Genomic DNA, 26,116 nt, shown 5'->3' on the forward strand with positions numbered 1-26,116 from the left:
AGAATGCTAATCTTCTCTTGTTGCTTGCGACGGCCTGAGCTTCTTTTGCAGCCTTCTTATCTGCCTCCGCCTTCCTAACTACCTCGTCTTCTTCTGCCTTCTTGGCAGCCTCATCCTCCTGTGCTTTCTTTGCTGCCTCATCCTCTTGTGCTTTCTTTACTGTCTCATCCTCCTCCTGTGTTCTGACCGTCTCTTCGGCTTCTTTTCTTGCTCTCTTAGCTACCTCCATGTCCTCTGCTTCTTTCTGTAATCTCTCCGCTTCTTGGCGTTCTTGGGCTTCTTGGCCCTCTCGCTCAAGCCTCACACGCTCAGCTTCCAGATCCATTTGGGCTTGTGGGTAAATGTTTGGGATTTCAGTTCTATGTGCCACCGGTAAGGGCCCAAGGTCTTTGAAAATGTCATCTTGCTATTGGAGGGAGGATCATTTGGGGGCTCCATGTGCGTGAGATATTAGTGCACGAGCGAGAGAGAGAGAGAGAGCACGCGAGAGAGTAAAGGGGAGAGGAAGAGAGAGAGAGAGCTCACAAGTCAAGACTTTTAAAAATGACAATAAAACTCACTTTGATATTTATAGGGGGCCAAAATTACAAAAAAGTCAATTTACAATGAACGCACCAAAAAGTGGCGAACAAGAATTATTGGGTGGGTAACCACACGCGGCCATTTCTTAGTCGACCACTGTGCCATTGCCTCGCTCTTTCACGTGCCATTGACGCATTGCACCCTTCTCTTTCGCCTTGCACCTACCACCTTCATGATTTTGTGCCTCAAAGACAAATTTTCGGCTCGCTTTTGGGCCTTTCTCCCAGTAAGTGCATGGTAAAACCAATTGAACATTTCCTGAAACGCATTGCTTGTGAACCTTACCACCGCCATGACCCGTGTTCTTAAAATAGGCCGCCTTGGCTTGGTAATGTGATCGTTCCATGCCTTGGTTGCTCAGAGTGCAAGAGACCCATATTCATCTAGAAAGAAGGAACTGTGCGCATAGAGAATATGCATGTAGTGTGTTATATGAGTTTCCCCCTTCAGTGAGTCTGTCAATCGAAGTCTTGAATGTAGCTATCTCTGCTTCATCAAGATACGGGCGCTCAAGAAGCCTCATCATCTCATCACAAGCTTCCCACAAATGTGCACGCTTCAATCCTAGTGTCGCCTCATTGCCTCGATAGGTTGTTACATCACAAATCTGTTTCCATAATTCAAAATGTGTATGGCTTTGAGCCTCACCATAGTTTGAGAGCAGGTGTCTTGCTTTTGCACCGCCCATACATATCTTATTAGGGTTATCTTGGGTACTTGATGGGTTTTTGCGATCCTTAGAGAGGGTGACAGCACCTGCGTGAAGCCCCACGGATGATAAAACAACTTCAAGCTCTTGGATGCATTGTTCTCGCCGTGACTCTGGCTCCATGTTCCAAGCATAATTGATGTGGAGCATTAACAATTTGTCCAGAATTCTAAGTCTTGCATGCAAGGTACACACATGTATTCACGACAGTGGAATTGAAAGAATAGGGTTCCAAGTAGCATCCTCCTCTGCGCGAGATTGTGCCTTGCTTTGATTGCAGCTCATAATTCCATTGAGCCAGACATGCATACCCTTCCTTTTTGTAATTGATTTGAGCCCTTTGCACTTGCCTGCTTACAACCTTTCACCTTGGTTGCTTGTTTGGCCTTCCCCACTGCAACACTTGGCATCCTTGGATGACAACAAAAGATGCATGGAAACAAAGTGTTAGCACCGCTTTTAGTTCCCAACATGCATTTGAGGGTCTTGAGATCACCACCAAGGTGCCACTCTATTTCAAAGTCACCAGTGCCAGGCACATGCAAGACTTCACCATTTGATTGCCTGTGTATCACTCCTTGAATACCTGTACGGGTGAAATACCACCTCAGACTGTCATGGTCCTCGTGCGGAAGGGTCCATGCCGCCTGCCACCATATGTTCTTCTCAGACTGCACTCCAAAGTAATCTTGCTTGCGTCGCTTTGTGTGCAAGTTATTCTCCGCATCACCTATTTCATCTTTGCCGTCTAAGCTCTTTCGCTTCAATGCCCTGCTCATGAGTGTCAGACTTGTACGTTCCACCCTTTGGCCCTTTACAACCTGACATTCATCCAATTTGAGGACAAATATAGCCTTTCCATCCGTGTCCTCTAATGTCATATCATAAAACTGAATCATAGCTCGTTGAAGCGCCTCCACCTCGATGTAAACATTGTTAAACTTGTTGTAAGCAAAATCTTTTGAATTTGACATTGGCATGCTGCCACCCATCTGTAGCCGCCTAGCAAGTCGGCAATATTGTTGTTTGCTGACTTTCTTGCCATAACTATATTGTATGGTGTTGGAAGTATAGATCGTGTCATTCCTTTGCCTCGTAGACGTGCTATGATGCAAGTATACAAAGCCTTGTATCCCTTATCACTGATACCTGCTGTGTCGTACACAGTGAGCATGTCAACGGGACTGACAATCTGCTCAAATTCCTAGAGAAAATACTTTTGAATCCTGTCACGCAATGCACCATTTACTGGATTGGTTATCATATTGATTACTTTCTGCTCTGGAATAATGTGCTAAAGGATAGACTCCTCAGTATTGGAACAACCTAATATTGCTTTAGCACATTCCCTGGACATCACATAGTTCAGAGTCAATGACATAACTATATGAAAAAGGAATGTAATGCTAGTTTTGAAGCTGTGATTACCTTGTTTGACGCACACGTCGCTTGCGAGCCCCCCCATCTTTGGAAAGAAGACTCAGAGGCTTGCGCTTTCACTGCCTTGCATTATATCCCACAGGGAGGTGAGTGAAATGATCGACACGTCGGCGAAGGTTCCGAGTTGAGTTTCGAAGACGGAGATAGTTCTCTATAGCTCGATCCTTGCTTTCCACACCTTCATCAAGCTTCATCTTCTGCTCTGCATCCTCCTTCTCTAGATCCTTGACTCGAGCCAGCATATGTTCCTTTGTGACCATGAAAGTTGACGCACATTCTTCCTTTTCCGCCTTGCATAATTTTAGAAGCTTCGTGAGGTGATTTTGATTTGAGAGTTCCTGCAAGTACAAAGAATAGAGCCTCTGACAGTACCCTAAGAAACCATTATAACCATCACCCAAGAAGCGTACGACCTGCGTGATATTACGAAAAGGGGGAGGTGCACCAGTTTGTGGATCAAGGGGATAAATGCTTCCATCAGTCCAAAGATCAATGGCTTTTGCACCTTGAAGTCGTAGCACCTCAGCAGGAATACATCCCTTCGTTCGATTACTTCTCATTGTGGCATACTCCTCGTCTAAGTCAACGTGCAAGCAAAACTTTGATTGCTTGTTGGTGATGTCCCGTAGAGCCATTGTATCGAGCAAATGGGGATGGAGGAGATGATGGATACAGAGATGGAAATGTGGATGGTGATGGAGATGATGGAGATGGAGGATGGAGGTGGAGGATGGAAATGTGGATGGTGATGGAGGAGATGAAGATGGAGATGGTGATGGAGATGGTGGAGGTGAAGGAGATGCAGATGGATACAGAGATGGAAATGGAGGCCTTGAGGAGATAGATATGGAGAGCTTGCTAGTGATGGAGATGGAGAGCTTCAGCTTGCAAGGATGTGTAGATCTGTACCTTCACAGGAGGGGATGGTGAGCTCTTCCATAGAGCTGGTGGAGAGGATGATAGATATGGAGAGCTTGCTAGTGATGGAGATGGAGAGCTTCAGCTTGCAAGGATGTGTAGATCTGTACCTTCACAAGAGGGGATGGTGAGCTCTTCCATGAGAGCTGGTGGAGAGGATGATGGAGTAGGAGGTCCAGATCTGCAGGCCATGGCTCCTAGAGAGAGAAAAAGAAGCCCTTACCCAAGTAAAACACCCTAAACGCGTTTTAGAGAGAGAGTGTAGAGAGAGAGTGGGATCTGCAGCACCTCCAAAAAGGGAGGGAACAAAGTGACAAAAATTTTCAAACATTCTTTGTGAAAGGTACTTCACTACAAGACAAAAAGGCAGTTAGGTCCATATTCCTTCCCAAGGACAGAAGATCTAATGATTAGATCACCTTTTGGCCTATTTTCTTTTTTATAGAAAAGGAAAAATGCATTTTCAGGCCTAGGCCACTAGCTTGGTCAAAGCTTGATTAGCATTTTAAGCATTTCACTAAGTGTCCAAATAAAAGGGCCCAAGAAGACCCCAAACAAGTCCTAATGCAAGAGAGAAGATCATGCAGGATAGATTCTTTGGCCCTATTGCTACCCTACTTATGGAGGAAAGTAAAACTCCTCTCGAGTTGAACAGAGTTCAAGGGTACAGCCTGGATGATGGCAGTATGTATTATAATCGCAGGCTATGCATTCCCAATGATGAGGGAACCAAGGATCAAATTCTGAATGAAGCCCATGACAGCCTTATAGCAGGACATCTAGGTTTCATCAAAACCTACATGTCTGTAAAGAAAAGCTTTTTTTGGCCTGGTCTGCAAAAGGATGTACTGAATCATGTATGTCAATGTCTGACATGCCGAAAAGTCAAAGCTCAAAGAGTAAAAATGCCAAGGAAATTACATCCATTAGACATCCCCCAAATGAAGTGGGAATGTATCAGTATGGACTTTATTACTAGATTACCTTCAGTGCAATCAGGTTACAACTCCATTTTCGTGGTAGTTGACAGACTAACCAAAGTTACCCATCTGATCCCAGTAAAAGAAACCTACACTGCAGTGGATGTGGCCAAAGTGTTCCTCAAAGAAATCTTCAGATTGCATGGCCTACCCAGGAGAATAGTAAGTGATCGAGATCCCAAGTTTACTTCAAGGTTCTGGACTGCATTTTTCGAAGCAGTGGGAACTTTCTTGGATCTTAGCATAGCTAATCACCTTGAGACCGATGGTCAAACTGAAAGGGTAAACCAAGTAATCGAAGATATACTTTGGTCATGCTATGGTGGCAGGGAACCCAAGAAGTGGCTAAGCTATCTCCACCTAGTCGAGTTTGCCTACAATGCTTCTTATCACCAAAGTATCGGGATAAACCCTTTTAAATCTCTGTATGGACGAGATCGCTTAACTCCATTAACTTGGTCCGACCCATTGATTAGGGTTGAGATATCCAGACAGATGCTTGATGACATAGAGTAGCAGATGCAGTCAATTCGTAAAGATATTAAAGCTGCCCAGGATCGACAGAAGTAGTATGCAAATAAGAAGAGGATAGACAGAAAGTTTGAAGAAGCAGATATGGTCTTCATTAGAGTACGGCCCAAAAGAAGTTCTCTATCTCTTGGGAAGTACAAGAAGTTATCTCTTGGGAAGTACAAGAAGTTATCCCCCAGATATTGTGGGCCATATCTGATTACAAAGAAAGTAGGTGACTTAGCCTACGAGCTTCTTCTGCCTCCTCACCTCAAATTTCATAATGTATTTCAAGTAAGCATTCTAAAGAAATATGTGCCAAGCCCAAATCATGTACTTGATGATGAAATCCTAACCTCTTCAACCCAAGGGCAGATGGAACTCCAACTTGAAGAAATTCTTGATGTTCGAGAAAAGATTCTCAAGAACGAAATTCTCAGAGAATTATTGGTAAAATGGAAGTTCTATCCTTTTGAAGATGGCACCTGGGAGAATGAAATCTGTTCGGGATTACCCCTAGTTTGCGAGATGAGGGCATCTTGCATTTTTCAAGTGGGAGAGAACGTAAGATTCCTCCCCAGCTCTCAAGATGTCTAGCATCTTCCTCTGTAATTAAATCCCTCTTCAGAAATATAAAAGATCTTGTTTCTACCAGTTTTGGACTAGAGAGAGAAAATCTTCTAGAGAGATAATTCAGTTTTTAAATATTTTTGGATAGAAAAATATCTCATCTTAATAAAATAAGTTCCCCTGAAACAGAAGTTCAAAAAGATTTTCAGAAGGTGCATTAGAAATTAAGTATAATCTGTTCAAGAGGCATTATCCTAGGGGTCCAGATTTTTTGAAAATATTTAAATTAAGGTTCCTATGGACCAATAAGATTCATCCAAATGTAGGGAGGAGATAAATAGAAGAATAAAAGGAAAATCTCCCAAAAATGAGTAAATACTCACATAAGATGAAGAGTTGACCTAAGGACAAGGTTAATAGTTAAAAAAGAGAGATATTTAGATGAAATGATCCATTTTTGACACCTCAGTATGGGGGAATTCCCCTCATGAAGGAGGCACCTATTTCACATGTGTGGGAGAGTTTTAAACTCCCAAATAATGAGATATTTTTATCTCTCCTCTCTCCTGTTTCAACTAGATCAAAAAAGTGGACTAAACTGACCCAAAAATGATTAAAAATTAACCAAACTGATTTGAAAAATTTTAGAATCAGTTGGCTTGGTTAGAAGCTCACTTTTTCCTATAAATAGAAGCCTTCCCCTTTGTTAAAGCTTAATAGTGTTTTTGCACTGTTACCCTACTTCTCCCAAGATCTAGAAAACTGTGAATTTACTCATAATTCATTAGTTTTTTGCCCTTCCCTCTTCTAAAGGTTGGTGGCCACTCTTGTTTCAACAAGAGTAGAACCCTCAAACCATCAAGCCAAAGGAAAGCTCTCAAATTCCTTCGTAAGTTAGAGATTCTTCTCTTTTCTACTCATTTTATCGTTTTTTATGATTTTTGTCTTCTCTAAATTGAATGTGATGTTATGCCTCATTGAAAAAAGGCATTCCCCTCTCTTCTTTAGTAAATCCAACCATTATTATCCTAGATGGATGATCAATGGATAAAATCAAGTTTTTCATAATATTTCTCTTTGATAAAGTAGAAAATGTTTACATTAGAATGATTTAAATACTCTTGGTGAACTTCTAATTAATTTTAGAGAGTTTAAAATTGAAAAATGGTCAGCCATACAAAGGAGGTTATGGCAAAATTTTTATAAAATTATGAAAAATAGGTTTTAATTTTTTATTCAAAAAGAGTAATTTCCATCGTATATGTATTCTTAAAGTGTTATTTGGGGGAGACATATATAGAATAGTGCACTATATATGTGTGTGTGTGGAGAGAGAGAGAGAGAGAGAGAAAACATATATATTGATTGGCTAGCTAACTGGACCCCACCCACTAAGAAACTCTTGCTCAAACATATATATTGATTGGCTAGCTAAGAACATACTCGTATGGCATGCCCTAAGAAACTCCTGCTCAGACCCCACTTCGGCCTTGACGGCTTTCGTGGTGAGCCAGCCTTCCACACCGACCTCCCAATTGTCACTAGTCCTCCCACACTTACAATCGGCGCCATTGTTAGCCGAGAGCTCGAAGATGAGCAGAAGTGCAAATATGACCAAGAGTATCAGTGCAATGAATTGCTCAAAGACATTTGGCTACATAGGTGGCCAAAGAGTCATTGTCTTGTTTGTTTGGCAGTGGCAGTACAAAGGAGGTCAGAACGGGCCACTCGGCGAGCCCGTTCTTGCTGGTTGACCTCTGTAGATAAGAAAGTGAAGGGATTTAACATGGGCACGACAACGAGCATCAAGTTTGAAGCTTGTTGACCTCGATAGATAAGAAAGTGAAGGGATTTTGCATTAGCATGACAAAAAGCATCAAGTTTGAAGCTCGGGGTGCTAAATTAGCCATCCAGGGCACTAAATTTATGTGCAATTTCATGGTTGCCCCTCCTATAGGTGCAGACATAATCTTAGGGATCCAGTGATTTCAGAAGTTCACCCCAGACGACTAGCACACGTCTTGGATTACCTGAAATGTGTGAAGACTCCCGTGATTATTAAGTGTGAACCAGGGATACCTAACCTTCTAGTCATTAGCCATATACAAACTAAATGAGAGAACCGAAAAGGTGCACAGCATGTGGTGATCTATGTTTTGACCACTTAGATAGTGAGACGAGTGCTTCGGAGAAGTATTAGGCCTTGCATGACTGGTCCTAGAGAATCTTTCTTCGGGACAACCTGCCTCCCAAACTTCCCCCATCTAGATTAGTAGAGGACCATTGAGCTCCTCCCAGGTTTTGAACCCCCTCGCAAGTTTCCATATTGCCTGATCAAGGCCATGGAGACGGAGTTGGACCATCAACTCCACAAGTTCTTGCAATCCGGTTTCATACGCTCTAGTGTGTCTCCATTCGTAGCCCCGATCCTCTTTGTGAAAAAGAACGATGGATCCTCTCGACTTTGCGTAGATTATTGGATGCTCAACAAGCTGACGATAAAGAGCAAGTTCCCCATGCCATTGACTGATTACATCCTAGAGGCTAAATGAAGCAAAGATGTTTTCTGAGATTGACCTCAAAAGTGAGTACCATCAGGTACGAATTGTGGACGGGGACATCCCCAAAACCGCATTCCGAACTCAGCAAACCCACTGCGAGTTCGTGGTCATGCCCTTTCAGCTTTTTGCTCATTGTCAACATAGTATAGTACTCGAAAGTCTATATTTCAGTCTAGCATGGTTCTAGGGTGTCTAAAATGCATGTAGAAACCTAGGTTTAGGGTTTTGGGCAAGCGTTTCTTCATGGCACCATAGAGGATATTTTTGCTTTGATGAAAAGACAAACCGAGATCATCGTAGCCATCGAGGAGGTGACAGTTCATGAGGTTCCCACAATTATCTCAGAATCCATTGACGAGGAGGAGAAGATAAGTACTTTAGTTTACTGAGGTGTTCATGGAGTCTACCATGCCAATAGCACTTCCAAAGGCAAAGGGGGGGGGGGGGGGGGGAACTTCCATTGCCCGCAATTCCCGAGGAGATAGTAGTGGAGACACCATATGGGAGATCCAATCCGTAGTTGAATCAACAGCATGGAGCAAAGGCACATCATGTGCACCCCAACTCCAAGTTTAGCAAGAGAGAATGTCACGTGTACACCTTAATCCAGTGCCATGTAGACATGATTATTCCTTACATCTGCCACCATAAGGGCAAAGTTAGAGGTCATATATGGGCAGTCTGGAGCCAATTTGGTGGCCCTATAGAGGCTCGAAGGTGCCCAGGACACGCACCAATGGTTGGGACATATTATAGGCACAATATGAACACATTTTATTACATTTTTTATGAGTTTTTATGGCTTGAAAAGTGAAAACTAGCCTAGTTACGACTTGCTATCACTTTACTATATAAAGGCACGTCATGGGTCATTCATAATCATCCAAAGACAAAGATTGCAGAGCCAAGACCAAGGACATGAAGTCTAACAGTTTGGATCAACCAAGTACATCTCCAAATCAGCGTTTTCCATTAACACACAGTGGAGGACACTGAGCATAAGTTCATTCACAACATTCATATTCTAGATCTACATTGGATCTATGACAATCATTGTAATTACTCATTCATTCAGTAATATATAATAGTAGGAGTAGGTTGGGTAAAGAGTCTCTCTCTTCTCCGTCTCTCTACTTCTCTATGTCATGAGCATGTGATTAGCGTTAAATTTATTGCTTTGCATTAATCATCATTAATGCACGCTTTCGCAAAGTAGTCATGTTACAGGTTTCTAGCCACTAGAAACGACCAAAAATGTCCCCCACATACAAGTGGATGGTGTTGTTGCGGTCAAGGAAAACTTGACCACTCCCACTATGGTGAATTCCGACAATGAGAGCGCACCGAATCCCAACAGAAACTATTTCTTCGATAGCAACAACTGCTTCCAGAAGCCAAGTCACCAGTGATGACATGAACGCCATGTTTTGAGAATTTATGTGCATGATAGCACAACAAGCGGAACAAATGCAGGCATGTACGGCTTTGATGCAAGCCTTGGAGAAACTGATACCTCTTCAAGAAGCCTAAACACCATCCTCTCCACACCCCCCCTCTCCTCTGCCCGTGGTCTAAGGTGCCTCGAGATGAAGTATAACAATGGAAAACCAAATACCTCCCAGCTCGGAGTAGCAAAGGTAGCCACTGTCTCTAGCAAGGGCCAAAACCAGACCCAATCGAGGTCTATCCTGAGAGCCTCTGGCTCCAAGAACTTGAACAACTGACCTCACCTTACTCCAGACCAGAAGGCTCTAGCTAGCAAGATAGGTGATTAGATCAATCCTGAAGAGCGGGAACAATACGCGGAGGAGGGGTGATATTTCTTTTGTCGTACAAAAGAACACACTTCTAGGGTTTGCCTGAGAAGACCCCTGCACAGATCACCACCGCGGCCTCAACAACTACCGTGGTGAGCCAGCCTCCCACACCGGCCCCCCCACATTGTCACTAGTTCTCCATCTCCCACACCTTTGGTTAGTGCCATTGTCAACCAGGAGCTCGAAGATAGTCAGAAGAGAAACTATGACCCGAAGTACGAGCGAAACAAATTGCTCAAGACTTTTGGCTACATAGGTGGCCAGAGATGAGTCGTCTTGTTTGAGAGTAGCAGTACACAGGACGTGGTCACACGGAACAGGCCACTCGGCGAGCTCGATTTTCGTTGACCTCAGTAGATAAGAAAGTGGAGGGATTTAGCATAGGCATGACAACGAGCATCAAGTTTGAGCCTTGCCGGGCTAAATTAGTCATCCAAGGCACAGAATTTTTGCAAGATTTCATGGCTGTCCCTCTTGTCCATGCAAACATAATCTTAGGGATCTAATGGTTTCACAAGTTCACCCCAGATATTAATTGGGACATGCACACGTTTTGGATTACCCGAAATGTGTGAAAGGCTCCCATGATCATTAACTATGAACCCAAGATACCTAACTTTCTGGTCACTAGCCATCTACAAGCTAAAAGAGAGATTCAGAAAGGAGCACAATGTGCGGTGATCTATGTTCAGACCACCCAAACAGTGACAAATGCTTCGGAGAAGTAAAAGGCCCTGTTGGAATGGATTCTTGCTCCTCCACTTCTCACACTACCACATGGCATTCTGTTATCCCACATAGTGGGTTGGGGTTAAATTAACCCCTCTATAAAGGGCAAAATGCCCTTGGTCTCCCCTTATCCCCCACCTTTATTGATGGTCTCATGGGATGTTTAGGTGGAGGGGGGATCCAACTGTTTAATGGCCATCTTTCGTGTGTTGCGCTTCTATTTTGCTTAGTGCTACGTGCTCCCTGTTCTTTCATGGTATTAGAACCTCACTAGCTCCTATGATTGGCTTCAGGCTTCGCATCCACCAGGGGGGGTGTTGGAATGGATTCTTGCTCCTCCACTTATCACACTGCCACACATGGCAGTCTGTTATCCCACATAGTAGGTTGGGGTTAAATTAACCCCTCTATATAGGGAAAAATGCCCTTGGTCTCCCCTTATCTCCCACCTTTATTGATGGTCTCATGGGATGTTTGGATGGGAGGGAGCCCTGGCCGCTTGGTGCTTCATGCTGCATGTTCTTTCATGCCCTACGTGATGAGTTCTAGAAGATCTTTCTTTGGGATAGCTTACCTCCCAGACTTACCCCATCTAGACTACAGGACCATAAAATTGAGCTTCTCCCATGTTCCGAACACTCCAATAAGTTTCCATACTACCTGAGCAAGGCCATGGAGACAAAGTTGGACCATCAACTCCAAGAATTGCTAGAGTCTGGTTTCATACATTCTAATATGCCTCCATTGTGAAAAAGAAGGATAGATCCTCCATGCTTTGTGTAGATTATCACACGCTCAATAAGCTGATGAAGAGCAAGTTCCCTATGCCTCAAATTGATTACATCTTAGAAAGGCTAGTTGGAGCAAAGGTGTTTTCAAAAATTGACCTCAAAAGTGGCTACCATCAGGTGAGAATTGTGGACGGGGACATTCCCAAAACCACATTCCGAATTGACTAGGTTGACTACGAGTTCATGATCATGCCTTTCAGATTAACAAACGCCCTTGTTATGTCTAACAGCATGATGATGCGCATTTTCAAAGACTTGATAGACACTTAAAGTGTCTATCTTTTTGGATGACATACTGATTTTATTAGCTACGGAAGAGCAACACAACATTGACGTTGAAAAAGTGATGACATTGCTGGAAAACAACAAGCTTTGTGTCAATGAGAAGAAATCAGAATTTTATTGAAAAGAGGTTTACTACCTCGGATATATAATCAGTGTCAAAGGCATCCGATTAGACTTTGCAAAAGTGGAGGAGATCCTTAATTGGGAAAATTTTGGAAATACCATATGACATTAGGTCATTTGTGGGCATTAGCCAGGCATATTCCACCCACATCGACAAGTTTTCACACATCTCAAAAAGCTCTTCGTGATCTGCTTAATAAAGGCATCAAACTTAGAGGTAAAAGATTAAGATGACCCCTCCAGGGGGTTTACAGGCATTCAAGAAACTCAAGGTTGCATTATTTGAGACTCCTTGTTTAGCGTTAGCCTTTTGGAACCCATTTCAGGTGATCACCAATGCAAGTAACATCGCTATCGGAGTGGTCTTGCAACAGAATGGGCATCTAGTAGTAGCTCACATGTCGCGTAAGCTGATCCTTGCAGAGAAGAACTATGCAATTTTTGACCAAGAACTCCTTGCGATGATACAGGTCCTAAAGCATTGGAAACATTTTCCTTATGGGCATGACTTTGAGATTCGCATAGATCACCATGCTTTGTGTTGGCTTTAGACAATGCCAAGCACGAATTATAGCAACCGTCAATACCAGTGGAGCCAGATTTTCTAGCAATTTGGTGGTATGATCGAGTATCTTCTAAGCGAGGCCAACCCAGTCGTGGACGCCTTCAGCAACAAAGGAACTATGTTTCACATCTAATCCACATGGATGGAAGTTATTGGTACAAGACTAGACGAAATGAAGCACGAGTATGCGGATTTCGTGGAATTTGGTACTTAGTGGGAACATGGATGCCACAGGACCATGCCATTTCTTGATATGTGATGGTTGGCTTTTCTACAAAGGCCGACTTTGCATGTTGAAACATTTCCAGGCAACTCTTCTCCACTATGTCCATGATGTCGTTACTGGTCATAGGGACAAACTCAACTCTAGAAAAGATTGAGCATCAGTTTTATTGGCCAAGAATGAGGCGAGACGTCTTCACTTATGCATAACAATCTTTGGTTTGTCAAAAAGTGAAAGCTTCTCGTGTGAAGAAGATAGGGTTGTTACAACCTTTACCCATTCTCGAAGAACACTTTCACGATATCTCAATGGATTTTGTGATGAACCTGTCTTCTAGTCTGGTCCAGGTAAGCGTAATATGCAGTGTTTAACAACCAATCGTTGATCATTTTAGCAAATTTGCTATGCATGTTCCTTGTAGAGCTAATGTGACCCTTGAAGATGTTGCTAGGTTGTTTATTCGGCATTAGTAACCCATACGTGGCATACCTAGGACCATTGTATCAGATTGAGATGCCAAGTTTACTAGTCATTTTTGGAGTGCATTATTTAATAACTTTGGGACTAAGTTGCATTTTTCTAGTGCAATCCATCCACTGACGGACGGCTAGATGGAGATTTACAATCAATTGGCTTCTGCTACATTCTGCAATCTTCAGGAACCAAGGTGCTGAATATTCATTACCTAAAGTATAATCCTGTCTATAAGCTTCCGCATGTTACACTCTACTTCTTGGTCATGGAAGAGTGTGCTCTTTCATTTCTTCATCTTTCTCTCCTATAATGTGTCTCTTCTTCCTCAACCTCCATAGTGGATCTACCTCACTTCTTGCTCCTATTTGCAACATTTCTAGCTCCTACCTCTCTGCCTGCTTCTTCACAAAATTCATCGAACTAATGCAAACATAGAGCATGCTTCCCTCTCTCTTGGAAAGGCCATTATTGCACTTGAAAAATGCAAATAGCATGCTATAATAAACAACCTGAAAATAAACAGGCTACTTCTTGATTTTTTAAAAGCCTGTTCGTGTTCGGGAGACGTTCCCTTTGATCGTCCTCTATGTTGCTTAAAGGTGGGCTGATTTCCAAAAAAACCTCTTCAAAATGGTGTGAGACAGAGTCTTCTTCACACAAGGAGAAGAGCAAGGGGTTGGTCAACTTGGCAATACAGGCGACGTGTAACATGACTACTATGCGGAAGTGTGATTAACACAAAGCAATAAAGATTAACGCTACTCACATGCTCATGACATAGAGAAGTAGAGAGAAGGAGAAGAGAGAGACTCTTGACTTGACCTACTCCTACTATATTACTGAATGAATGAGTAATTACAATGATTGTCATAGACCCAACTATGAGTACTATGCTTGAACTAATGCTTATTGTCCTCCTCTCTCTGATTAGGTGATGTACTTGGCTGATCCAAATTGTTACACTTCATGTCCTTGGTCTTGGCTCTACAATCTCCGTCTTTTCATGCTAAGAATGACCCATGACTTGCCTTTATATAGGGATTTCTGTAGCAAGTCATAATCGGATCGGTTTTCCCCTTTTAAGAAGCCATAAAAAAATCTCATAAAATGTGTTCATATTGTGCCCATAATATGTCCCAACCAATGGTGCATGTCCTAGGCACCTCTAAGCACCCGTGGGCACCTATAACTTGTAAGGGTACCAAAACGGCTCCACCCTATGCATAATCTTTCTCTAATTTTGCCCTTTCGGTGGCTATAAGAAATAAGCATGTCCACATCACACCTCAAAAGAGTGTGCACTTGACATCTCCTCCTCCCACACCTATTTTACTGATCCTCAGACCTAGAAGACATATGTAGAGAGACTCTATGATGTGCTTGCATAGCCCCCTATACCACAGCCCACAGAGCCATGCCCCACAGTCTCCACCTTCTTCACCCCACCTATGGTTAGGAGGGCCATATGTCGACTCCAACATGGACGGGCGACAGATCATACAGGATTACAGGGAGAGCATCTCATCTATGCTATTGAGCATGCTTCCCTCTCTCTTGGAAAGGCCATTATTGCACTTGAAAAATGCAAATAGCATGCTATAATAAACAACCTGAAAATAAACAGGCTACTTCTTGATTTTTTAAAAGCCTGTTCGTGTTCGGGAGACGTTCCCTTTGATCGTCCTCTATGTTGCTTAAAGGTGGGCTGATTTCCAAAAAAACCTCTTCAAAATGGTGTGAGACAGAGTCTTCTTCACACAAGGAGAAGAGCAAGGGGTTGGTCAACTTGGCAATACAGGCGACGTGTAACATGACTACTATGCGGAAGTGTGATTAACACAAAGCAATAAAGATTAACGCTACTCACATGCTCATGACATAGAGAAGTAGAGAGAAGGAGAAGAGAGAGACTCTTGACTTGACCTACTCCTACTATATTACTGAATGAATGAGTAATTACAATGATTGTCATAGACCCAACTATGAGTACTATGCTTGAACTAATGCTTATTGTCCTCCTCTCTCTGATTAGGTGATGTACTTGGCTGATCCAAATTGTTACACTTCATGTCCTTGGTCTTGGCTCTACAATCTCCGTCTTTTCATGCTAAGAATGACCCATGACTTGCCTTTATATAGGGATTTCTGTAGCAAGTCATAATCGGATCGGTTTTCCCCTTTTAAGAAGCCATATAAAAATCTCATAAAATGTGTTCATATTGTGCCCATAATATGTCCCAACCAATGGTGCATGTCCTAGGCACCTCTAAGCACCCGTGGGCACCTATAACTTGTAAGGGTACCAAAACGGCTCCACCCTATGCATAATCTTTCTCTAATTTTGCCCTTTCGGTGGCTATAAGAAATAAGCATGTCCACATCACACCTCAAAAGAGTGTGCACTTGACATCTCCTCCTCCCACACCTATTTTACTGATCCTCAGACCTAGAAGACATATGTAGAGAGACTCTATGATGTGCTTGCATAGCCCCCTATACCACAGCCCACAGAGCCATGCCCCACAGTCTCCACCTTCTTCACCCCACCTATGGTTAGGAGGGCCATATGTCGACTCCAACATGGACGGGCGACAGATCATACAGGATTACAGGGAGAGCATCTCATCTATGCTATTGATACATTGGCACCATTTCTTGCTCATCTCTTCAATAGAGCTCTATTAGAGGGGTTTCCGTCTGAGTGGATGATGCACAATATTGTGCCGATCCATAAAGCGGGAGATGTACTAGACCCTGGGAACTATAGGACCATCATAGTTTGGCCATATACAAACTATACGGGGAAGTTTTGGAGGCAGAGCTGAGCACTCATGCAGAGGATGGGGGATTGAGAGCAGCAAGTCGCCAGGCAGGCTTTCGACGAGCCTTCTCAACCATCGACCACATTTTTACATTGAGGTGCCTGATTGATTAGGCCAAGGCATGGAGACAACGGCTCTATTGTTGCTTGTTGTGGATTTTTGCAAGGCATTTGATACTGTGCCCAAAGAGCGTCTCTTTCGGTGAGTACAAACACTAGGCATACCCTCAGACATGATGTGGGGCATATACAGGCTATATGAGCAGGTCTTTGGGAGAGTCCAATGCCCAGGAGGCTTGTCTGACATAGTTGCTAGCACCATTGGTGTGAGGCAGGGGTGCCCGCTCTCCCCCATGCTCTTTGGGCTCTATATTGATGAGGTGGTCGACTACATCACACAAGGAGGAGGCTCTCAGGTTGAGCTATCAGGTATTACTATCCATGTTATGCTTTATGCTGATGACATCGTCTTGGTATCTGACACGCAGGTTGGGCTTCAAAGACACCTTGTGGCTCTTAATGACTTATGCGCACAGCAGTGTCTCTCACAGTGAACCTTGGGAAAACCAAGGTTATGATCTTCCACACCTCACTCGCAGTCAGGAGCCACACTACTCTCACATTAGAAGGAGGGTGGGTCGAGGTGGTGAGCTCTTATGTTTACCTTGGCATCACATTTACTAGCTCAGCTGGATGCTTCTCCATGGCTCAAGCAGTCCAAGACAGAGTGACCTGGGGGTATGCAGCTCTTGCTGGCCTTGAGCGTCAGTGTCATCAGGCACATTTTCAGGAACCCCGCACGAAGGGGTGGCTCTTTGATACATTAGTGACACCAGCCTTGATGTATGCAGCAGCGGTTTGGGCACCAGGGCTTGCAGCCGGACATGGGTACAGTTGGAGAGACCACAGATCTTGATGCTCTCGAGAGGATGATATGCAGCAACCCATTCGTCCCGCATGACATTGTTCGAGCTGAGTTTGCTGCTCCACCTATGGCAGTGGAGCCATTGTTCCAGACAATCTCCTTTATATACAGGATGAAGGAGATGCCCACGGAGAGATTATCCCGTCGAGCTTTTGAGGCATCCAGAAAGCTGGCCGAGGCTGGACACACTGGATCTTTGTATGCACAGATGCTACAGTGGTTCTCACATCATGGGATAGACATTGAGTGGTTGCCATCTTTTCAGTATGATCAGTCTGCTCCACGGGGTTACCTCTCTCTCAATGAGAGGAACAAAGTGATGAGATAGGACATATGGCAGCACTACATACAGGAGACATGGACAACACCAGAGAGCCCACTACCACCGAAGATGCTATATTACACAGAGACCACTTTATGAGCATCTCAGGGGATAAGTTTATATAGCAACCATAGTATATGGATGTATACATGCCACATAGCTCTTGCGTTGCTATTGGACAGCTACGAGTCTCATCACATCAGCTAGAGATAGAGGCTGGGAGAGCGGCACAGGTTCCCATAGCCGAGTGGATATGCAGATTGTGCCGCGAGGAGGTGGAGACTAAGGATCACTTTGTATGTAGATGTAGATCCCACCAAGGGGTCAGAGATAGATATGTAGGATTGTTTGAGGAGCTTTCACTACATCAGTTGATGGAGGCCTCAGACCAGCGATAGCTTGGCAAACTACTACTAGAGCTTCATAGTTCTCGAGAGAGACTCCTCCAGACACTCGCTCCCACTAGGGGTGGGAGATAGTCCCAGCTCACAGATTTCTTCGAGAGAGCTATGCGAGTGCCAGCAGCAGCCTGATGTACCACATGGGGTGACCGCACAGAGAGTAGAGGAATTGACAGCCAGGAGGACACCTAGACAGACTGGACATAGAGCACCCCGACTCCGTCACTCACAGAGAGATAGAAGCTATCCGGATGGTTGGGATTTGTGTGCGTAGGCAGGTTTGGATGATGGGTGCAAAAGGAATGTGATCTGAATAAGTTAGGACCAGATGACCAATTTAGTATTGTGGAACTAAAAAGAAGGTGCTTATATGCATACATCCATAGTGTTCTTTTCATTGGTATGTTAGAAGATGAAGATCCAACAAGGTGCCATGTTTTAAGATGTCAACAAAGGGAGTAGGATCAGGGGTGAACCTAGTTAATAAAATTCAACCAAGAGGTGACTTGGAAAAAATTTGGGTTTTCTTATCATTGTGATAGAATCCGTGGTTGGGCAACAATGGGAGCGCTTGTATATGACCCATGTATTTAAGAATTACTAACAATAGTAGTCTATGTGACTTCAAAGTTGGAGATGCTAATGCTTAGATTACATTTAAGAACATGTTGAATAGTGTCATGGAAAAGCATGGATTTGGGAGACCAAAATTTAGAGGGTTCATGGTAGATGATGTTGAGATGTCAAGCTTAACATGAGCGTCATGACACTCATGAGGCGCCTGCATGACCGTTCGACATTTACTGTGAGATCCCTCTGCCCCCTCCGCGCGCCGGACTCCCGGTAGCTGAAACAGTGGAAGCAGCCCCCTCATGCGCGGGGTAGGGTTTCTCACTCGGGGCCTCACCCTCAAATGTCCGGGCACGAGACTAGGCTGGTGGTCACTCCAAAAACCAAAACCGGGAAAAATTCCCATGCCCGGAAAGTAGGGACGCTTCCACCTTTATGATTTTTTTTATTTTATTTTTTTTATTTTTAACGAATTTCTCTAACGTGATCAATTCTAAGCTATCCTTCAACTGAATAAACCAGATAGAAGGAAACTATCACTGATATAATTTGATCATTTTAGTAAATTCAACGCTTTTTTCCTGATCCAGGTTAGGCACAGCCGTTGATCCACTTATTGAAAATTTTATCTCAGGAAATTGTCTAATTACTCGAATCTTAGCGTAATCCTAAGATTTTACAGTTTGATTATTAAAACTCCACTGATTCCAGCCTAACCCCATCCAGCCCATGGGTTAGCCACCACCCTACCACTGGAATCGGTGGAACCAAACAAGTACTCACCCACCCATAATTGAATTGCCTTTCTTAACTTTAGCTTTAGAAAACTGATACGCACACACTCCTCTTTATTAAACTTTAATAAAAACAACCCTTGATAAACAATTTACGGTTTATACATGTCATACTTCAAATTTTTGATTGAGTCCTTGTTTCTCAACAAAACGGTATCACTCTGGACTCTCCGTTGAGACCAGCAAGTCAACAATGAGATCCAATGATAGATTATAAAAACATAGGTCCATCATATAATATCTTCCTTGACATACGCATGGATGTCCTCGGCACCGCGAGCCCGTGCATCACCTGGTCAGAACCCTCCAGGATCCTGCTTAGGTGTCCTGGCACTTCACTCAGGGATCGCTTCGTCGGCCCTCATCCATCGTACCGGAAGCGCACCATTTTAACCATACCGAGGCTGGTCAAGACCTCGGCAGGTTTTGCCGCGTGAGGTGTCCCTCGAACACTCCCTGCCAGCTGTTACATTCGAACTTCCCTTAGATAAACATATATGCCAATGCTCCCTCCAGCATTCTAGCATAAGACAATCTTTTAAGAAGGCAGGGTTTCTATGCAAGTTTACAGTTTACCGGAAGCGCACCATTTTAACCATACCGAGGCTGGTCAAGACCTCGGCAGGTTTTGCCGTGTGAGCTGTCCCTCGAACACTCCCCGCCAGCTGTTGCAACCGAACTTCCCTTAGATAAACATATATGCCAATGCTCTCTCCAGCATTCTGGCATAAGACAATCTTTTAAGAAGGCAGGGTTTCTATGCAAGTTTACAGTTTTGATTTTTGTTTGAATACCATGAGTATATCGTAAATCCCTATCTCAATACTTCTAGATCCAATTTTCAATTCCAAACAAAATTCTTCAAATTCTGTTCACTTGATCCTTAGACACCTTCTTTGGCGCATGTTGAGGTCCTTCTGAGTAAAGATCCACTTTAAGCTCTGATGATCTGTCATCAAAGTGAATCTTTTTCCCAGTAGGTAATGTCTCCACAACTTTAAGGCATAGACTACTGAAAGCAATTCCAAGTCATGGACAGCATAATTTCTCTCATGCGTTCTGAGTTTACGGGATTCATAGGCCACTGCATGACCTTCCTGCATGAGTGCACCTCCCAGGGCAAAACCACTTGCGTCAGTTACTACCTCAAAGGGTAGAGAGAAATCTGGCAGCTTCAGAACGGGACTGGTTACTAAGGCGTTCTTTAGCTTATCAAAAGCACTTTGGCACTTGGCAGACCATTGAAATGGGATATTCTTTTTGAGAAGGTTAGTCAAGGGGAAGCTATGAGAGCATACTTTGGTATAAAAATTCTATACCAACCAGTCAATCCCAAGAATCCTCTGACTTCTTTCACTGTCTTAGGTTCGGGCCAATCTATGAGACAGCTTGGATTTTTGCAGAATCTGGAGAAATTCCATCTTTGGATACCAAAAAGCCCAAGTATTCAACGTGATCGGCAGAGAAAGTGCATTTGCTCTTTTTGGCAAAGAGTTGATGCTTCCTTAGAATCTCAAGAACTTTTCGGACATGAGTCTCATGGTCAGCTGCATTCCTTGAGTAAATCAGAATGTCATCAAAGAAAACTAGAACAAAATCATCCAAGTATTCTCTGAGGATGTCCTGCATTAGGCGATTGAATGTAGCTGGGACATTAGTTAATCTGAACGGCATGACAGTAAATTCATAATGCCCATAGCGAGTATTGATGGCTGTTTTTGGTATATCTAGATCATTGATCCTGATCTGGTAATACCCGGATTTAAGATCTATTTTTGTGAAGATCTGGGCTCCATTTAACCTGTCCAAAAGCTCATCAATCCTTGGGATAGGATACTTATTCTTAACTGTCAGCTGATTTAGACCTCTGTAGTCCACACAGAGTCTAAGCGTTCCATCTTTCTTTTTCTGAAAGAGAACTGGCGCACCCCGAGGTGAAACATTGGGTCTTACAAACCCTTGTTCTAATAGCTGCCTAAGCTGTTCCTTGAGTTCGATGGCTTCAGGAACTGGCATTTTGTATGAGCGTAGGGCTACTGGTGGATGAGCTCCGGGGGTCAATTCAATCACATGATCTACTTCCTGAATTGGAGGCATTTTAGCTAGCTCTGCTGGGAATAGATCATCAAATTCACTTAACCATTTTGGTTCTTTAGCTTTAAGTTTTGAGTCTACTGGGTTCATTTTGACAACATAAATTTGCTGCTTCTTCCTAAGTCCTTTCAGTAACCTGGAAGCTTTTACTAACTGAAGGTTTGGGGATCCGAAAACTCCAGTTCCATGGACTTTGTTCCCGTGAAGGTCATGGAAGGAAATGGTTCCATTATGACAATGTATGTCAGCTTGATTTTTGTGGAGCCAATCCATTCCAAGGATTCCGTCAAAAACTCCTAGAGGTAAGACTTTGAACTGACAGTCGGTTACATTACCATCTAGATAAGATCTGTCTCATGGTGAGTGAAAAGAGTCTTCCCACTGGCCAATTCAACTTGCATAGGTTTCCCTGATTTTTATTCTAAGACTAGCTTACGCAAGCATCCAGGGGAAATGAATGAATGAGAACTGCCTGAATCAATCAAAAGCTTAAAAGGCTTACCCTAATACTCTGCTGGAGTATGGATGACGGAGAACTGTTGGTTAGGCCCTTGATTTTCAATTGCAGCATAGATCTGCCGTTTTTCCTCTTCTACTACATCTGAAATGGTGATTGCTCTGGCTATTGCAGTCTGAGGTAGAACTCTTTCTCTTTGGTTACCCCAGTTCTGGGAAGGAGTTCTGAGATTACTTTGGATAGAGGCAGATGGCTGAGCTAGAGTTCTTCTGGGGTTTCCCTGGCTTGGACGAGACGAACCCTCATTAGAATGGAATGAAGGGGTTGGTTTCTGAATTCGGGGTCCTTGACTTCCCTGTCCTCTTGACAAGGCAGGAGTCGGGCAGTCTTTTAATTGGCGACCAAAACCCTGGCATCCAAAACATCGGTTTTCAGTTCTGAGCTCATCCTTGTGATTTTTTAAAAGAGGTGGGGTTCCTGTGAAAGTACTCTGGGGGAAGGGTCTTCCTTCACTTCTGAATCTTCCTGCATCTTGATTCAGATTCGGGCCTTCCTGTCTCTTTGGGGGTGGAAAGTTTGAAGTACTTCCCTGGGCTTGGAATCTTTTAAAGTTAGAGGGTGCAGGTTTTGGTGGGACCTTTACTACAAAGGCTTTGGCAAAATCTTTTGCCATTCTTACTACTTCGGCCATGGACACGGGCTTGGCATTTTTGACCAGTGTGTCCAAGGGTTCGTTCATTCCTCAAATGAACCTGGCCATGAGTTGCTCTTCATCAAGAGGCGGTGAATATTTGAGTAGAAGAGCAAAGGCCTGGTGGTATTCCTCGATGGTTCTGCTCTCCTGCTTTAGTTCTAAGAATTCATTCATTTTGGTTTCTAAAAATCTAGGAGGATAAAATCTCTTTCTTAGATAGGTTTTTAGATCATTCCAGGACTGAGTATTTCTGTCTAGATGGTTGGTGTCACAGTGATTCCTCCATGCTACCCTGGCTGTTTCCACTATTTTGAGCCGGGCAAGAGCCATTTTGCTTCGCATATTGTAACCTGTGACGTCCAAATACTCTTCCATGGCTTCCACCCATTTCTCCACAGCCTCGTCCAGGTTCTCCCCTTCTCCTTTGAAGGGTCCTGGCTGTGTCCTATGAAAAGCCTTGCGAGCATCAAGGTCAAGCTCGACATCTTTAGAGACAGGGTCTCTCTGACGACTACGGTTTCCTCGTCTCATGATTCTGCTAAAAATTTATATATTATTAATTTTTTTATTTTGATATTATCCATGAGATCCTAGGACTTAAGAGTTTCAAAAAACAATTTCTTAAACAAGACAATGATCTCATTGGAGGTCTATGACATATGTCCGATAACAGATTTTTTTTTCTTTATCAGATCGTCTATAAGTAATCACTTATACAACAGGGAATTTTTCTTCAGAAAACCTTCTTATATAAAAGTTACAAATTATACATAGAGCAGCTTGGCTCCTAAATTCAAAATCTCCTCAGGAGATGCATAAGAGGACCGTACTGGGCCATAGTCATATCCTGTTACATAAGTTCTCTAACTCAAAAGGGAGCTATTATTTTCTCATTAGGGATAAATCGACTAAGGAGTCTATGAATTCGGCATGAAAGTCTGAAATTCCGAGGTGTTGAATGATATAGAATGACACCACGTGTCATTTTCAGCTTTAACAAAATCATAGCCAATGAGATATTCTCCCACAGCATTGCACGACAGTCGCAAGGGCGTGGACATATTGCCTTGCAAACAACTTATGTAGTCTCGCCACTGGGTTAGGAAAATATAACTCCTCAAAATGGCGTGCGAGTCTTGCTCGGCTTGTTTGAGTAGAAGCGGAAGAGATGAGATGCTCGAAGGCGAACGCAGTCATATCTTGAGACTGGGTGAGGTCGGGAATACTAGATAAATAGGGGACTTCCATCTATAAAAACAATTTCTTTGATTAAAAAATCTTCCTTAAAGAAGCCTACGGAATACATTAAGAAAAAATGTTTTTTCTGAGTTCTTATTTATCAATTTCAGATAAGAATTTATTTATCCTTATTAGCTTTCAATTTGGCTCTAATACTACCAACTGTGAGATCCCTCTCGGACTCCTGGTAGCTGAAACAGCGGAAGCAGCCCCCTCATGCGTGGGACACGGTTTCTCACTCGGGGCCTCGCCCTCGAATTTCCGGGCACGAGACTAGGCTGGTGGTCACTCCAAAAACCAAAACCGAGAAAAATTCCCATGCTCGGAAAGCGGGGACGCTTCCACCTTTATGATTTTTTTTATTTTTTTATTTTTTATTTTTAACGAATTTTTCTAATGTGATCAATTCTAAGCTATCCTTCAACTGAATAAACCAGATAGAAGGAAACTATCACTGATATAATTTGATCATTTTAGTAAATTCAACGCTTTTTTCCTAATCCAGGTTAGGCACAGCCGTTGATCCACTTATTGAAAATTTTATCTCAGGAAATTGTCTAATTACTCGAATCTTAGCGTAATCCTAAGATTTTACAGTTTGATTATTAAAACTCCACTGATTCCAGCCTAACCCCATCCAGCCCATGGGTTAGCCACCACCCTACCACTGGAATCGGTGGAACCAAACAAGTACTCACCCACCCATAATTGAATTGCCTTTCTTAACTTTAGCTTTAGAAAACTGATACGCACACACTCCTCTTTATTAAACTTTAATAAAAACAACCCTTGATAAACAATTTACGGTTTATACATGTCATACTTCAAATTTTTGATTGAGTCCTTGTTTCTCAACAAAACGGTATCACTCTGGACTCTCTGTTGAGACCAGCAAGTCAACAATGAGATCCAATGATAGATTATAAAAATATAGGTCCATCATATAATATCTTCCTTGACATACGCATGGATGTCCTCGGCACCGCGAGCCCGTGCATCACCACCTGGTCAGAACCCTCCAGGATCCTCCTTAGGTGTCCTGGCACTTCACTCAGGGATCGCTTCGTCGGCCCTCATCCATCGTGCCGGAAGCGCACCATTTTAACCATACCGAGGCTGGTCAAGACCTCGGTAGGTTTTGCCGCGTGAGCTGTCCCTCAAACACTCCCTGCCAGCTCTGTTGCAACCGAACTTCCCTTAGATAAACATATATGCCAATGCTTCCTCCAGCATTCTAGCGTAAGACAATCTTTTAAGAAGGCAGGGTTTCTATGCAAGTTTATAGTTTTGATTTTTGTTTGAATACCATGAGTATATCGTAAATCCCTATCTCAATACTTCTAGATCCAATTTTCAATTCCAAACAGAATTCTTCAAATTCTGTTAACTTGATCCTTAGATCAAAGTCACAAGTCTTAACTTAGTTTCAGATTCGGTGGGTGATTGAATACATTTTCCCTGAACTGGGCACATCTTCATTGATTGAAACTGACGAAGGAATTAGGTCTTGGTCAATAGTCTCAGTCAAAGTTTAGGTCTGAAATGTTCTTTCTAAAATTATCTTCTCGAAAGGTACTATCTCAGTTTCTCTTTTTCTAAAATTTCTTTCGACGAATATTTATTTACAAATTCAAAAACATGGATTTCTTGAGGAATATTCATTTATGTCGATCTCCAATTAAAATTTATCTTTTATGCATACCTCTATACATTAAAATTAATTATGATAAAAATAACAATTTTATAATAAAAATATATCTTTATGCATACTCCTATGCATGAAAATAAAAAATGATAAAAGTAACACTTTTGATATAAAAATTTATCATTATGCATACTCCTATGCATGAAAATAAAAATGATAAAAGTAACACTTTTGATATAAAAATTTATCATTATGCATACTCCTTTGCATGAAAATAAAAATGATAAAAGTAACACTTTTGATATAAAAATTTATCATTATGCATACTCCTATGCATGAAAATAAAAATGATAAAAGTAACACTTTGATATAAAAATTTATCATTATGCATACTTCTATGCATGAAAATAAAACTTATAAAAGTAACACTTTTGATATAAAAATTTATCATTATGCATACTCCTATGCATGAAAATAAAAATGATAAAAGTAACACTTTTGATATAAAAATTTATCTTTATGCATACTCCTATGCATGAAAATAAAAATGATAAAAGTAACACTTTTGATATAAAAATTTATCATTATGCTTACTCCTATGCATGAAAATAAAAATGATAAAAGTAACACTTTTGATATAAAAATTTATCATTATGCATACTCCTATGCATGAAAATAAAAAATGATAAAAGTAACTCTTTTGATATAAAAATTTATCTTTATGCATACTCCTATGCATGAAAATAAAAATGATAAAAGTAACACTTTTGATATAAAAATTTATCTTTATGCATACTCCTATGCATAAAAATAATACTTGGAATATAGAAACCCTAAATATTAAAGAAGAATTTTATTTCACTAATTTCAACAAATT

This window comes from Cibotium barometz, chromosome 13, assembly GCF_041138505.1.
Source record: "Cibotium barometz isolate CiBa-2024 chromosome 13, ASM4113850v1, whole genome shotgun sequence".
NCBI classification, from domain to species: domain Eukaryota; kingdom Viridiplantae; phylum Streptophyta; class Polypodiopsida; order Cyatheales; family Cibotiaceae; genus Cibotium; species Cibotium barometz.